The following is a 16,387-nucleotide window of genomic DNA, read 5'->3' as shown; positions in this document are numbered from 1 at the left end:
GGATTTAGCAGATAGCTCTTTTCTCCTCTCTTCTCAGTTTTTGCTAGTATTTTTGCCTCCTTGTGTTTTCCCCTGTTATTTTCAGCCAAAATTGCAAAGAGCTGTTATTGGGTTGCTATGTCTGAGGCCTGATATTTCCTAAATTAAGAGCAACAACTCTTGTTACAACTCTTGTTTCAAACTATCTATGACTTCATATATAAGGTCAGAGATATAAAATTTCAACTGCATATGGTTTCACCTAACACAGGCCTAGAGCAAGAACTTTCTCCCTTCACCCCTGGATATAAGGGAAAACCTAAGGTCTTTTGTATGAGGTACATATCTAAGTCCTAATCTTTCAGTGTTTCTAAAGCCAGTGTAACACAGGCTTGCAGGTTAACATAACCGTTTATTTTCAGACAAGCCATCCCATCCAAACTCTGTTTGTAATATAAATTGTCCATCCCAATATTATCTGAAATTGTTTAGGGTTTCAGTTTCATGTGGTCATTTCAATTTGAAGATTCCAGTTGACAGCCTCACCCAAGGAAAAAAATAGACACAAAGACCAATACTAAGTTTGTTTAAGAGGCAAAATTCCAGTGAACCTAGAAATACACATCAAAGGGTTTTCCCTGTAGTGGGACACAGCATTAATAATCAACAGAATCTCCAATTATTATTGACTTTATCTCATATGAAATAAGTGAAGGAATTGTTTGACAGAGTTGTTAAGCAACATAATACTTTCAGTAAGCCTGTTATAATAATGGTATTATTTTAGTCTAAAATTAATTTTTTAATCAAAAACACTTTAAAAATAGTCTCAAGTGTTAAATTCCATCAGGAATTCTGCTTTTCATAGAAGGATTTCTTTAAAATGCAGGATTATTTATAGGTTACAAGCAGCTCAAAGAGGTTACATTATAAAAGAAAATGATACTCTAGAGCTTTAGAACAGTGCTGCTTGGGTTGCCTTTACTTTACTCAGTGTAGAGAATTGCTTTTAATTTTCTGAAGCAATAAGAAATACGAATTAAAACTGGTGACCAGATGGAACTTTCTGATTAAGTTTTGTTGTGCTAGTAGTGCAATAAAATAAATGAAGGAAAAGAGAAACAAATCTGAAGATTAATCCAGTAGGTTCTGACTGAAGTTTCCACTTACTGAAGTGAGATAACCTCATCCCAGCTTTCCCCCTTTTTCCTGCCTGACAACCTGCACCTTGGTATTGTTCCAAAAAACTAGAGTAATTTTTATTTTGAAGAACTTTTGTATCTATCATGATTGTTCTGTACCTCCTATAATTTTATGTGTATAAATTTATCATAGTATTTTGAGCCTTTGCTTTATGTATTTATGGGTATATGCTGCCTTAGGTGCATCTCCTCAGTGAGCTCAAAAAAGAGATCCTGATTCTAGTGAAGTCGACAGGAGTCTTACCAATTAATTCAGTTGGTCTCTATCTTCACCATTGGACTCTTAAATCATTTAGGTGCCCATGAAGTATACTTAGGTTCTTATAATACCTTCAGTACATTACACAAAATAAAATTTGCCTTCTGCTTTTGCTCATTTCCTCTGATAAGTTTCAGGAAACTTTATTTATATGGCATTATCTATTTATAGTGTATTGACAAGCTTTCTGATAATGGTAGCATGGGCATTCCAATCAAGAAGTGCAAATAATACTTTCTCCTGGAAACAGCAAAAAGAAGTTGCTGCCTTTTACTATACGCCTTGATGCTTCTCTTCCATTTCACAGTTTTGGTTCTCCCAAAACCAGAATCAGGTGTTCAGATACCAAAGCAGTAAGTGTGGTAAAAATGAAATATAAATTAGATGAACAGGTATAATTTTCATGCAGATGCAGAAAGGCTTGTATGTTTCCAATCTTGGTAAGTGCCTGCTCCATGGCTCTAGTATATGGGCATGTTTAATCTAATTTATTGTGTAGAGGAGTATGTGCTGAAGTTACTTGCATGAATTGAGTGATCATGTCCAGTTTTCAACACACCTGAAGAATGAGAACTTTTGTTTTAAGTATAGCACAAAGAACAGCAGCTATGAGATATAAGATTGTGCTACTAATGTACTTATTCATTGAATTTAATGGACATATCTAAAATTGAAAGGATTTTTCATTCTTCTTGACCTGTTTGGAGAATCTGTCAACTACTTCAGAGAGTGGCGTGTTCTGTGGGTGAGAACTGCTGTCCACAGGCAATAGATTAATTTCACATAATATGAGTAGCCATCAGATGTACTGACAGAAATTTTGTAGTTTCTTGGATTAGTTTTGAACTGGTGACCTACAGGTAAAAGCTCTTCTCTGGTATTTTGGCCCCACTGAAGCTGTTAACTTGTCTGAGGCCAGATTTCACTGTCTGTACCTTGTTATCATTACTATTGGCTTTAGTGTGGTATTTTTTACATATAGTATCAAAGTACATCTGTTTTCCATTTTTATTATTTATAGAAAGTATTAAATATTATGCTGCCTTGGGAACACCAGTCATGTAAAAGTTATATACCAGCACATAAAATATATCTTACTGGGATAACTCTTTCTTTTATTTTAAAGGGAGGAAGGAAAGGAGGATTAAGTGTTCTTACTTCTTACATGATCTCAGATTTGCCCTTAAGCCTCCAATTATGGGAGTGAGATTGTCTGTGAAGAAATTTTTATTAACCTATCAATCAATAATTGCTATGGGAATGAAGAGTTTCAGCTCTACTAACTGATTAGTAAATTGCAATCTGAAGCCAGACATATAAGAGATGTTGCCTGCTTTGCAATATCAGAATGATGGATCATTAAATTTTAATAAATTGGATAATCTTTGAAGTTTATATTTCCTCCTTGCTTTACAAAGTACTGCAGTGTGTGCAAAGAATTCAATTCAAGGTAGCTCACACAACACAATTTCTCTGTGTGAGAAGGTTTGTCACAAAAAACTCCCAGGGACTTCAGTGAGAGTTTGCATGAAAAAAAATCTGCAGGATTGGTCCCAAAACTGCTGCAAAAGCAGGAGCTAAAGAGTCAGCTTTTAATATCCTGTTTTAACATTACCAAGATTATTTCTAGGCCAAAGAGACATCAGAGACCAACCCTATTAATTTTCTCCTATGTCCCTCTTCTCTTTTTCTCCCCTTGTCTCTCCTCTGAAACCATTAAAGTTTATAATAGTGGTAATAGCTTGTACTTATTGTAATATCTTCCCTTATCATCTCCTGATGCTAACCCTAATAGTCTGAGTAGTGCTAATGGTATATATTGTCATTGTTAGGCTTTTCTTGTAAGACAGCTTTTAATCTATACCAGAGGCCCACAACCCATGGCCCATAGGCCAGATCTAGCCTGTGAAGAGATGGGATTGGACCCACGGCATCTCAGGGAATCAGCAGCACACTCCAGCCTGGGGCACAGAGGAGTTATTGCTGGGGTCTTACTACCTGCTGTATTCTGTTTATTTTCACTGCTACAGCAAGGGAGGCAGTGGCACCTCTATAGCCCTATTGCTTGCCTTTATTCTATCTATTCTCTTTGTGGCATCTACTAATCTCGGGGGGGGGGGGGGTTGGAAGGGCTTTAGGGGTGTGGCACACAGCAGCAGCTGGGTCACAAGCAAGTGGTTTACAGTGGCAGAAGGTTGCCAATCCCAGATCTACGCTCTTTATATACTTGCCTTGTTACTGTGCAGACCAGAAGTACATTGGTGTGGTCACTAGAGGGGTCTCACCAGCATTTTCAACAATACACTTAGTCTTATGAGGAGAAGAAATACTCTGCCACTCACTTGATCACTCATTGTTTTACCATTCTTTACCAAAAGCAGCTATTGCTCGACCTTAATTCTAGACTAGGATGCTGTGTCAACTGTATAGTGGAAGGCTGTGTCATGTACCAAGCACTGAGGGCATGATTTGGTTATTACTTACTGCATTTCTAAAATAGAAATTTAGTAATAGGTTAAAATACTGAAGCAACAACAGGGGCATAACTGCTCTTTTGGACAGACGTACATGAAATTGTCTAATACACGGATGAAGTACCTTCTAGTCATTAGTGTTTTCCTCTTTTGTCATACAAGATCTGACTTTGTACCATGCCATCAAGAACAGTGGTCTCCAACCTTTTTAAGTAGGAGATCACCTTTAGTATTTAAAAGCAACCCAAGATCTACTGTGTGCCACTGCTGCCATCCCTTCCGCCCAGCAGGTAAGTCTATGGAGCAGGAAGAGGCAGGGCAGATCAAGGCAGAGGGACAAAAAAAAATTGGGGGGGGTGCGTTTCCCTAGCAGATAAGTCCCACCCAGCCAAGGCCCCACTCAACTTACCCCTGCTTCTGCCTCTGCAGCACTGTCCCTCACCACAGGGGCCTCGGTCTAGCCCCCGCCCCTCCCCTCCCCCATGAACTGACCTGCTGGGCTGGGGGTGTGTGCGTGAATGCACATGGGCACTCAGTGCCCCACCCCAGCCTTGGATCAACTACAAGAGGCTCCAGGATCCACCGCAAGAGGCTCTGAGATCTACTGGTGGATCAAGATCCATTGGTTGGTGACCACTGATCTAGGAGCATTTTATGACATTCATAAGAATCAAATATATGAATTTACCATTTCTTTTGGAACCTCTGATAGAAAGATTTTGCTCTCTCTCAAACTCTTCTGAAAATTTGGAATTGAAAATTAAATTGAGAAAAGAAAAAAAATAAAAGACAAAAATTTAGTATTTGGATAATTTGTTGATTGTAAGACCAAGAGTTTATACTGTTGCTTTTGTTATACACAAATATATGATGCAAAAAACCCAAAGATGCATATTTAGTCTGGAGGTCTTTTATCATAAAAAGCAAGAAAGAACAGCACAAGAGGTGTGCCTCTTTAACAGAATACAAAATGGTTCCTGTTTATGTTGACAGAAGAGTCCTTAGAGATTTAAAGGTGCCAAACACAGACACATAGCTGTTACATATGTCAGGGGGTGGCAACCTTTTGCTACTACAGGCCACTGCTTGTGACCCGGCAATCAGCAGATGCCACAATGGACTAGCTCAGGTGTAGGCAAAATGGCAGATCCAGCTGGTGGCTGGACTCCATTTCTCAGCAGGCCTTACCTGCATTGCTGCGGCTGGTTTCCATGGAGACCCCAGGAGCAGTGGGGCTGTGACAGCGCAGGGCTAGGGTTCCTATGGAGACTGGCCCCAGCAGTGCTGGCAGGGTGCATGGCTGGGTAGGGAGCTGCTCTGGGCCCAGGGCCAGGATCTTGCAGCAGTAACACCATGGTCCAAAGTTGGAGCACAGCTGCAATCCACTGCCTACATGCCTGGGGTGTGCAGGCAGCAGATTGCAGCTGTGCTTCGGCTCTGGACCACACTGTCACTGCCACAAGATCCTGGCCCTGTAGCAGCTCCCTGCCCAGCTGTGCTGTAGAAGCTGGTCTCCATGGAACCTCTGGGCCCACATTGTGATGGCCCCACTACTCCTGGGGTCTCCATGGAAACCAGCCGTAGTGACACAGACAGGGGCTTCTGAGAAATGGATTCCACTGTGAGCCGAATCTAGCTCACAGGCTGGACTTTGCCTGCTTCTGGACTAACTGTAGCAGAGATGGGCAAAATGGTGGATCTGGCCAGCAGCTAGACCCATTTCTCAGCTGCCCCTGCCTGCATAGCTGCAGCCGGTTTTTATGGAAACCCTAGTAGCAGCAGCGCCCTGATGGTGTTGGGCTGGGGTTTCCATGGAGACCAGCACCAGCAGTGCTGGCAGGGTGCATGGCTGGACAGGGAACTGCTCTGGGCCAGGGCTGGGATCTTGCAGTGGTGACTGTGGTCCAGAGCCGGAGCAGAGCCACAATCCACTGCCTGCATTCTCCTGTGCAAGGTGTGCGGGCAGTGGATCACAACTCGGCTCCAGCTCTGGACCACGCTGTCACTGTTGCAAGATCCCAGCCCTGGAGCAGCTCCCTGCCCAGTGGTGCATCCTGCCAGTGCTGCTAGGGCTGGTCTTCGTGGAAACCCTGGACCCACGCTGTCACAGCACCACCACTTCTGGGATCTCCATGGAAACCAGCCACAGTGACGCGGGCAGGGGCTGCTGGGAAATGGAATCCACCATGGGCTTGATCCAGCCCATGGGCTGGAATTTGCCTGCCCTTGAGCTAGAGGATGGCTGTCACTAAGACCCTGGGGGTGCCTCCTATGCTGCAGTAGCAAAAATAACATGAATGCAGCAGGGAGTGGGATCCTGGGGGCACCTCCTCTGCTGCTTAGGCTGGAGCATGCTGCAAATTCCCTGAGTTGCTGTGGGTTGGATCCAGTCTCTTCCCAGATGAGATGTAGCCTACGGGCCATAGGTTGCAGATCCCTACAATAGGTAAATAAACAACACATATTGTATGTCATATTCCATCACTTATTACAGCTTGAAAGGCCAGCAGACATGTCATACATGTACAATTCAAAAGATTTTATAATATCATTTATATAAATATAAATTCAGCACATTGGTAGTTTTATCATGTATAATTACTTTTCCCAAATTAACTTATTGCAAATGTCCAGTTAAACTATTCATTTCTCAAATTATCTTTTCACAAAGTGTTTGTTTCTTAGCTTATGTTCAAAATTGTTCCACTGCTTTGCAGCTTGTGTACTGACTCAAACCTAAAGTGTGAATACATCAGAATAGCAGTTTTAAAACCCAGGCTAAATATTGTACATTATAAAATTGGTCTAACATTGTGAGATTTAAAAAAACTAATAAATATTTGGATTTAAAAAATTGTCTACTGGTCTACTGGTTTTCAAATGTCCAGTACAGCCAAAAAATGCTAAGCTAATGATTAGGTATTTATCATCTGAGGGACCAGAAGAACACAGAACTACCATGCAGTTAATCAAAAAGCTAACTACACCAGAAGCTTAAACTGAAAGGCTGTAAATAGATGTCTCATTTGAAGTGGGTCTGGTTGTCCAAGATGTTGACCTGGATCAAAACAGGTATGGCGCACCCATTTACACCAGTCATCATTCAAACTTGCATTGCTATTTCTCTGCCTGTAGGTGGTGGGTGAGTACACACGACCTGGTCAGCTTGTTCCTGGGCTGATCAACAGTAACCCTATTGTAATGGGGCTCCTATCCCACCACTGAAAAAGAGAGAGCCAGGGAGCAACCGGCTGGCAGCAGGGCCCTAGGCCTAGAGGAAATGTTAGGCGTGGAAAGGACTTTAAGAAAAAATAGCTGCTAGGCCCAGGTGCAGAAAGCACAATCAGGTCTGTGACTGACAGGCTTGGGGGGGTGGTGTGGAAGTGCTGAATCTGGTGACCCAGGGATGTGTGGCTACAGGCTTCATAAGGCCAGGACCATCGCTGAAGTCTCAGACGATCTATGACCTGCTATGGCCAAGGTGTGCCAGATCACAGGGGACCAAAGGAAGCTCAACAGTACCAGCCATCACAGTTAAATTATTTTTGTTATATGTCTATTCATTATCATCAGGGATTCTGGTATTCTTTGATTAAAAAAAAAAAAATCCCCAATTTTTGGATTAAAAAAGTAACCCAAAATCCACATTTTCCCATGATGAAATGAAACACCACTAATATTAGTGGTGTTTCATTTTAATTGTAGAAAAATGTGGATATTAGTGGTATTTAATTTTAATCATAGAAAAATGAGGATTTGGGGTTACTCTTTTAAATCTGAAAATTGGGGATTTTTTTTTAATCAAAGAAAACCAGGATCCCTGGTTATCACTGTGGTGACACAGACCTGGGCAGTGGTGAATTTTAGTTTGAAAGGAGCTAGTTTATACCTATATTTTTATTTATGTTGGAGGACTGGGAACAGCTGTGAGAGGGGAAGTTTAGAGGCTGAAGGAAGCACTAGGAGAGATTCTGCCACTGTTGCTGGAGAACTGCAAACTGGGGATCAGAGCCCGCAGCTAAAACAGACTGCGTGAGCAAGCCCAGACCTTGAGGGGTCAGAGGGTGAGAGGGGGCCGAAGCCCCAAAGACTGTGCAAGCAGACTCTGGGCAGACCCAAGAGGGTGAGCCCAGGCCCAAGGAGCCCGAGAGGGCAAGACCAGGGCTAGGTTCCAGGAGCCAAGGTTGGGGCAGTAGAGGGGCTGAGAGGTGCAGTCAGAATAAGAGTTCTGAGGCCACAAGGCCAAAGCCCAGACAGAGGTTTAAGGCCTGGTGGACCAAGTGCTGTGTGCGTCTCTGCAATACCCAGTGACACCTGAGATACAAGGGAGGATGGAAGCCATGCTTCTGGCACTCAAGGCAATTAGGACAGTGGGGCTAGAGCCCTGGAGACAGATTGTGCAGTGGGGCCTGAACCCCGGAGATAAAGCAGCTTTGCATTTGAGCCAGAACCCTGGCGAGAGTGCGTGCAAGAGACAATGGTGCAGGTTCAGGACTCTGAATCAAGCTTGAGGAGGAGCAGGGTAGGAAGAGCATCCCAAGTTCACTGGCCTCTGAGGGCAGCCTCTCTATTTTAACATCAAGGTGTGGCAGAAGAGATAACTGGGTGAGACCCCAAGAGGTCAGAATGGGCAAGGAGGGCAGTATCAAGGTTTCTCCTGGGTGGTGATATGGCTGCCCTCGGGGCCTGTCCTGTTACACCTGTAGACGCACCTGCCCATGTCCTGGGAAAAAGCTTCAGCACATCTTATCCCAGATACTTCAGAGGGACTTGAAGCAGGACACTAGATTTGTATGTCTCTAGGATCTTAGGACAAAAGGCTTTACATGGGACAAAATAAGTGTTTATTTATAGCCCAAGAGCCAAATTCCCTGATCCTGTTTTTAAATTGCCTGATGCTTGTACCAGGAGTAGATTCACCAAGGAATGTGAAGGGAATGTGAAGGTAGTCAGTGTTGCCTCGCTGCCATTTTTGTCCTTCCGTGCAAAGAGCATATCTGATGGTAACAAGACATGAGCTGTGCCCCAACAGTCCTTAGCTGCTGGAATGGACTTTAGGGTTTGTGGGTTGGTGGGGTTTGTTAGAACAACCGTCAAGTTGATCTAATGATGTGCAGGTAGCAATTCAGTGAGATCAGCCCCAGACTGAACCATAGATATGGCTTACTTCCATCTACCATATATTTCACTTACGTGCATCAAAAATTTAGCCTCAGTTCGTATTTTCTGGTCCTATTCTTCCATGATTTTTTTTAATCAAGCGTTGGGTACTTCATGCCAACTTGAAAAGGACTCCTGAAATGTCAGCTTACTAAGTCAATTAAAGGAATCATCTAGTGAACAATGACAATAGTAGACATTTTTCATTGAGATGTAGATTTAACAAAATTTCTTCCATTTATTCAGCACAGCACGAAGTTACAATGGCTCGGAATTCAGTACATTTTAAGTTTATATAGTTTCCCCTTGCATCATACAGTGCGAGAGGCTTGTGTGTGTGGGAGGCTAGCTGCAATATGCGGTCTTTCTGAGTACATCTCCGTCTGCATCTGCCTCATTGCAGACAGCATGAGTGCTCACTCAGTAGAGGAACAAAGTCCCAGACTCCTTGTTTAAGTTAGTTGTACCTTAGACAGTTTTAGCGTAATTCCTGGCTGAGGGACTATAGACTTCTGCTTCTGGTCTGCTTTCAGAAACAGAGGCCATGGACAAACAGACATTCAAAGTGTTCCAGATTCCACTCTGTTTTGGAGTGTTTCAAATATGAGTGCTTCCAGCCATAGATGGGCAAACAGCCCCCTTCTGTACCCCCACCTCACCATAGTGCTGAAGCATTCAGTGTTGCCACTATCTCATGAAGTGGCATGTTGTCCAGCCACAGGGTATGATGGGGAGTTGCTCAGTCCTGTGGCTCTGCTCCACGCCCAGGACTGGAGAAAAAGATTCTTTGCATAGCTATTGGGCTTTAGAGCTTGGTAAGGATGAATGCGTTTGGCAAGGATAGCTGTTTCTGCAACCAGGAGACTGGAGGCCTGGTGCTCCCTCCCCAAAACAGGAGGCCAGAGGCAGAGAAGCATGCAGGAATTCTTGCTCTTCAATCCCTGGGCTGGAAAGAAAGATGCCTTGCATAGCTCTGAAGATTGCTGAAGACATCCAAGCACACAGGAGAACACTCATTTGCCATCTGCCCTGCTCTCCCTTCCTGTCCCTGCCACGGATATGGGGGAGGGAGGAGCAGCGTACTGTGAGATTCCAGAAGGCAAAGCAAGCCCTTGTTGCACTGCATCTGACTGTGCAGAAGTGTCAGTGCTGTAATGTTGCTGTAGTACTGTAATAATGTGCTACATATTATCAAAGGACAAGATGCAATATTAATTTCAACAACTAAGTTTTTCAGAGGCTTGCAAAACATGTTCTCAGTTTAGTTACAAATTCCTCACATACAATAATAATAAAATAGCCTCTCATAACACTTTACATCTCACATCACTGCACTAACATTTACCAAATTAATCATTAATTTATTAGTTAAATATTCATTAGCATAGGCAAACATTCTGGGCTGGATTCATTGTCCGTGTAATGGGTGATGTAATGATATAGATGTGGGAAAAAATTAGTCTCTAAGGTATTTAAGTGAGAGGAAAGTGTAAATTGTACCCTGGTACAATTCACTGCTAGTGTATTGGTGGTTTATATGCTATTAAGGAGGGGGAGTGGTGTCAGGGAAGGAGTATGGCTTATACAAGTTAAGATGTATGTAGCTTTCGTGATAGTTTTGCTCATGAAGTAGTGGTATAAAGGGTGAACAGCTTCATTTCATAGAAGGCCTTGATGATATTGCAGCTGCATCCATATTTATCAGCCCCTGTGATCTCTGACTCATTTGTGGGGCCAGGTTGCTTATACTCATTTCTGTGTGGTCCTTGCATTCCTGTGCAAGAAGGAGAAAGATGGTTCTGTAGAGAGTACATTTCCCCCATGATGCAATCCACAGTGTAGGTAGTCCAATAAAGCACGGAAAACAAAGCTTCCATTCTACACTGATAGGGATGGTAGAATATGGCCCTAACTAGAGTCACTAAAGGTTTATAATACCCATACCTGTGAAGAGTGGAAATTTATTCTAGAAGTCTCATTCTGAAGTGTATAAGGATAAAGGGAGAATATATCAGGCCTAATCTGGCAGTTTTTGTTTACTTGCGTAATCTGAATCCTCACACATTTAATCTCATTTGATGTCACATATGCAGAGACTAGTCACAGGAGTGGGGAAATACCCAATAAAAAGAAAATTAGAAAGGTTTAAAATATTCTGTCTCCACATCTGAGATTCCAGGACTTTAAGGAACTCTATTGAGGGAGATCCCTTAGCTCACATGGAGCTTCAAGGAACTCTTTGTAAGTGCTGGAGTCTGTCCATCCATCCTTTGAAGAATGGGCTAAATTTGTTTCTCTGGTAGTTATTATTTTAATATTTTTTCCTTATTGGAGTGCAGCTTTGTACCAGGATTCATTTTCAGGTACATTCCCAGATAATTGTATTCAGTTTCTTATCCCTTATTAGATTCAAATTTTAAAATAGTGTGACAAGATAATTTTAAATAGCTCAAAAGAACAGGTAAGTGGTACTCTATAACTACAATATTAATGAGCTTAAGTTTGCATTTGTCCAGTTAAGTTAATTCAACAAAATTTCATTGGACCCACACTTAATGGAGCCCTCAGGCAACCTGTTGAGTGGCAGTTGTTACTGAAAAATAAATAAGTTAGTGCAGCTAAAGGGTAAATCAAAGTGGTTGTGTGACCACTGCATATATAAAGAGAAAGTCCCTAGTGACCTTACCAGTATGATGTTAGTATAATTTTATTTATAATCCATTATTAAAGTATGTGCCCCATGCTGTGCACTTTTATGAGTACTGACATAATACAAATTAACCCCCTCTTCATTTCCTCTCTGTTGTCCGCTGTCTTCTCCTCCCATAAATTAAAAAGGAATATTAAATGGAATATAATTGATGCTGAAATAATTATTTGTCTTTGCTGAGAAGGGAAACCCAGGTTTGTTTTTTCAAATGCTATAATTACTTGGCAGATGAACACAGAAAAGGATAAGACAGGCAAATATAATTGTGTTCTTGTTTTTGGCCTTTTTAACTTTCTCCTTTTTAATTCTCTTTATTTCAGTGAGTCAAAACACAATTAGCCTGTGGAGGGATGCGTGTCAGCTGCCAGATGATGCATGTGCCATAGAATTTACGTAGTACTTCAATTTTTTTTTGGTTTAAAAGAGAAATGAAGCCCAGTAAACTGGATAACTTGACAACTGTGATGCATGCTTTACTTGCCAGTTTCAATAATGGGTAGTTTTGCCTTGACAAGAAGCTTTTCAAGCCCTTACCACCCCTAGAGAGAAGTGTTATACTTGGTCATAATTCCTCAATGATTCCTGTACTCTTTTGGATTAGGTTTTTTCCTGCCACTTCAAATATTTATCAGAAAATTTTTAAGGGATGTTTGGTTGCTTTTTTCCCCCTTTTTATTTTCTTTTTTCTTCCTTCTCATATCTGTCAGTCTCTTCCAAGAAAGATTTCAGGACCGGGCAAACATTTAAGCAGCCTTTAATAAGGAGCTGGAGGTGGACTAGAAAAGAAAGCTTTGCAAATCACAAAAAATCAGAAAAAGAGGGGAATGTCTAGAAACAGTAGTGTCTTTCAAAGAAGTTGGAGGGGGATTTGTACATCAGATAATTGGAATCAAAATGTTTTCCATTTGCTATTTGAAATTATGCAGTTTTCCGCAAGCTATCACTCTACTTCAGAAAAAGAAATTCCCTGTTCCCTACTTGTCCAATAAACTTATTGCAATCCAAGAGCTGACTTTTTTGAGGCAGAATTGAAAAATTAGATGGGGACGTATTCCTCCCTAGAGGATATTCTGGAGATTAGAGCCCTTTTGACTTCTTAATAGCATGTTAAGATGATTCTTCAAGGGAGTGTTTGTTTTTCCATCTTGAGTGAGATGGAAAAAGGAATCCTTGAAAGTTTGCATTTGCTATTGCATTGTTATAACAGTCAGAGGTAATAATCACAACATTTAATTTCTACTGTATATGGGGTAATTCTTTCTCTTTCAGATACTAAACTAGTCTGTTGTACCCACAGAATTTTAGTGTTTTCAGCTAATGATTTTCTTACCTTCTCATTTTCACTATTTTCACCTTCAGTGAACTAAACACAATTATGGGGTGGAAACAGATGTCACCACACCAAAGCAAATCAGCTGTGGCAAGACATGTCCCACAATAGCTAATCCATGTTATGAAGCAAAGCACATATTGCCCCTTGCTGAAGGATTCTCTGACTCCCTCACTGCCCTGCATCTCCTTGCCAGGACCTACGCTGACCTGTCCCTCTGGGTGAAACATAGGTCAGCACAGGTCTGGGTATGGGGTGATGAAGAAGCCAGGGAATTTCCAAGTGCTGCATGTCTTCATGCTAGGACCTATGCTGGATCTCATGCCAACCTATTTCTGCATGGGATCTGGCATGTGGTGCCAGAGTTTTCCCCAGCATATGTGCCACCGCATGCCTCCTGTGGAACCTTCTGTTTAAGCAGGTTAGAGCCTGGGGCACTTCTCTGTAAGCAGGGGAAGCTTGGCAGGCACTCCAGGAGTTTGATCTTGCTCAGAAATTCCCCAGAGTGTGCAGGATTGGGTCTCATAAATCCCCAGAGCACCTGCCCAAGGCAGTTCTCTCCCCACCAAGCAAGCAGAAATCTGCCACAATAAAGTGCCACAATCTATTGCTACCTTTGTCACTGCCACAAATTTGGGGGATTTGTGGCACAACAAAGGATATGAACATCTGTTTGCTTCACCTTTATGCTGCCAAAAGGTTTTTCTATGGCATCACAAAAGTGAGGAGAACTGATGTCTGTTTCCACCCATAGGATTCAAGGGACTGTGAAAGTCATCTGATTTGACCACCAGCAGATACAGTACTCACTGTTCCTAAACCATTCCAGATAAATACTTATCCAGGTTCTTGAAAATGTCCAATGAACTTCCCTAGGCAGGTAGCTTACAGTTAGGAAGTTTTTCCTGAAATTTGATTTAAATCTACTTTGCCACAGTTTTAGACCCATTATGAGTCCTACCTGTAATGGCAAGAGACAGTATTTCTCCTTCTTCTTTTTGGTAGCCTTTGAAATATTTGAAAAATATTGTTGTATCTAGTGCATACATGCACCACTGTCCTCAGTATCCTGAGAAAGATTCAGTAGTAAATTAGAGATCTTGTATTGCTACCAATTCAATTTCAGGACCTCATACAATGGAATTGGGTCCATGTCTAGAGATACAGCATGTCTAGTTGCTATAACAGCAACAAAAATAATAATAATTGGAAATGTTGAAAGATAAATTATTGAAGCATATCAACAGGAAGCTGCCCCTGTTATAAATCGCTTCATCTTATAATGTATATGTAGCTGTTGAATCACAAGGCTATTGCCAGTTGATTATGCCTGAACTATAGCACAAGGAATGTGAAAAAATGGAAGAAAAGCCCATGTCTTTCCTACTTCAATGTGAAGGAATTGATTCAAGGAAATTACTTCCTATTCTATATCTCCCATGTAGAAGGAATTATTTAGAAGCAATAAAGCTCACCAACTGTATACTAACAAAGCACGTTGCTCCAAGCAAAAATTTGCAGTGCATGAACCATTTTGTGTATTGTGCTGTAATGATAATGTGAAAATTGATAAGGCTAGCAATGGTAAATTACAGAGGAGATAGTAGGTAAGTTCAGTCAAAGGACCCTGAGTGAAAAGTAAGACTAGAAAGAAGATCACAGTTGAAGGAAAAAAAGAGGTGTCCTGACCTTGTACTTCAGAAACAGAGGGTTTTCAGTACAGTAGTCAAGACAGATAGACAAATAGCAGCCACTAATTTCTATGAGTACAACCATAAAGCAATCAAATGAAGGACACAAAATCGCCTATTTAATGCTCACCAAAGAATCCTGTCCAGTTGTCAGCTCCTGAAAACAGAGCAAGAACACCTTGGAAACAGCTTGGAGAAGAATTTGGTCACGAGTAGTCCAGCACATCACAATTTTTTTCTAGATTAAAAATGAAGAAAACAGTAAGGTGAACCTTCCTGCCATGGAGAAGCCAGTTATTGAAGATAACATTGTTGAAGTTGTAGCAAAGTTGTAAAATTAGAAAGCTCCAAGATAGATCAGTTTTACAACTATTGGAGAAAGCATCTGAAGTCAATGTATTATATAACTGGCACAACAATCCAAATCAGTTCTGAAAGGAACACAAGTGGGGCCAACTTCAAAGGCAAAAATATGATGTGGAGCTGATCCATAGGGGGATCTTCCAAGGTGATAGGTTGAGTCCACTCTGATTCTTTCTGTTGTTCAACCCACTGAGCCCAATGGTGCAGGACTTGGGCTATGGTTATGCAATTGACTATTAGTAGTCCAGATCACTGCATCTGTTTTGTATGAATGACGTCAAACTGTATGTCTGCAATGGAGATTAACTGTAATATATGATGAATATCATGGACCCCTTTTGTCCCCTTTAGTCATTTCATGACCATGAGTTTTGCGTTGGACACTTGAGCTGTGCTACACATCCAAGGTGGAAATATGGTTGGTCAAACCAACTGCAAGTGTGTAGTTTTCCGTAACTATCCGCCCGAGTGTCACGCCTCTGGGTCTCCTTTGAGCCTCGCTGTCGCCTTTGGGGCTGCACGGTCAGGCTACTGGGAGCGACCTTGGGTCAGCTCCCCTAGGGGTCTCACCTGCCATGTCTTTGCTGGTAATTAGTCTTCTAGTGGGAGGAAGGTGTTTGGTCCTGTCTCTCCTGGAACCTCCCCTCGGTCGTCCTAGTAGCCTTTGCTTCTCAGGGCTCCACCTCCCCTACACCCCGTCTAATGCAAACCATGATGTTAATCATCAGGGCCAGTGTTCTGGCCCTCACTGACACCTGGTTTCTCAAGGGCTGCAGCTGTGGGCTACAGATGGCACTGCAACCGAGCATTGACCGCCACCCTCCAGGTGCTCCCTGGTTCACACGGGGTCTGGCTCTGCCCGGGCTTTGAGTCCCCTTGGCAGGTTCCTCCCTCCCCGGGTTTGATACCTGTTGCCTGTTGTTCGTGTCCAGGTTCTGGCTTTGTTGTCTCCATAGGTGTCCCAGTCACTGCTGCTGCTGGCCTCCGTCCATGCTGGTCTCGTAGGTGACTCCTTGGGCCCTTGTTGGCCTGACTTGTCTTCTGTGGCCCCCCCTCTGGGGTGCCACCATGTCTCCTCCGCTGCAGGACCTTTGGTCCTCCCTGACCCCTCCAGGCTGGTTGGGGACGTCACTTCCCCTTCCTCTTCCCTTTCGCCTTCCTCTTCCTCTGGCTTCCTTCCTGCTGGGCTTTTTATCCTTGTGCTAGGTGGCCTCCTGGC

This window comes from Alligator mississippiensis, chromosome 2 (genome assembly GCF_030867095.1).
Source record: "Alligator mississippiensis isolate rAllMis1 chromosome 2, rAllMis1, whole genome shotgun sequence".
NCBI classification, from domain to species: domain Eukaryota; kingdom Metazoa; phylum Chordata; order Crocodylia; family Alligatoridae; genus Alligator; species Alligator mississippiensis.
The sequence above is the reverse complement of the archived record's forward strand: the minus strand, read 5'-3'. Positions refer to the sequence as shown.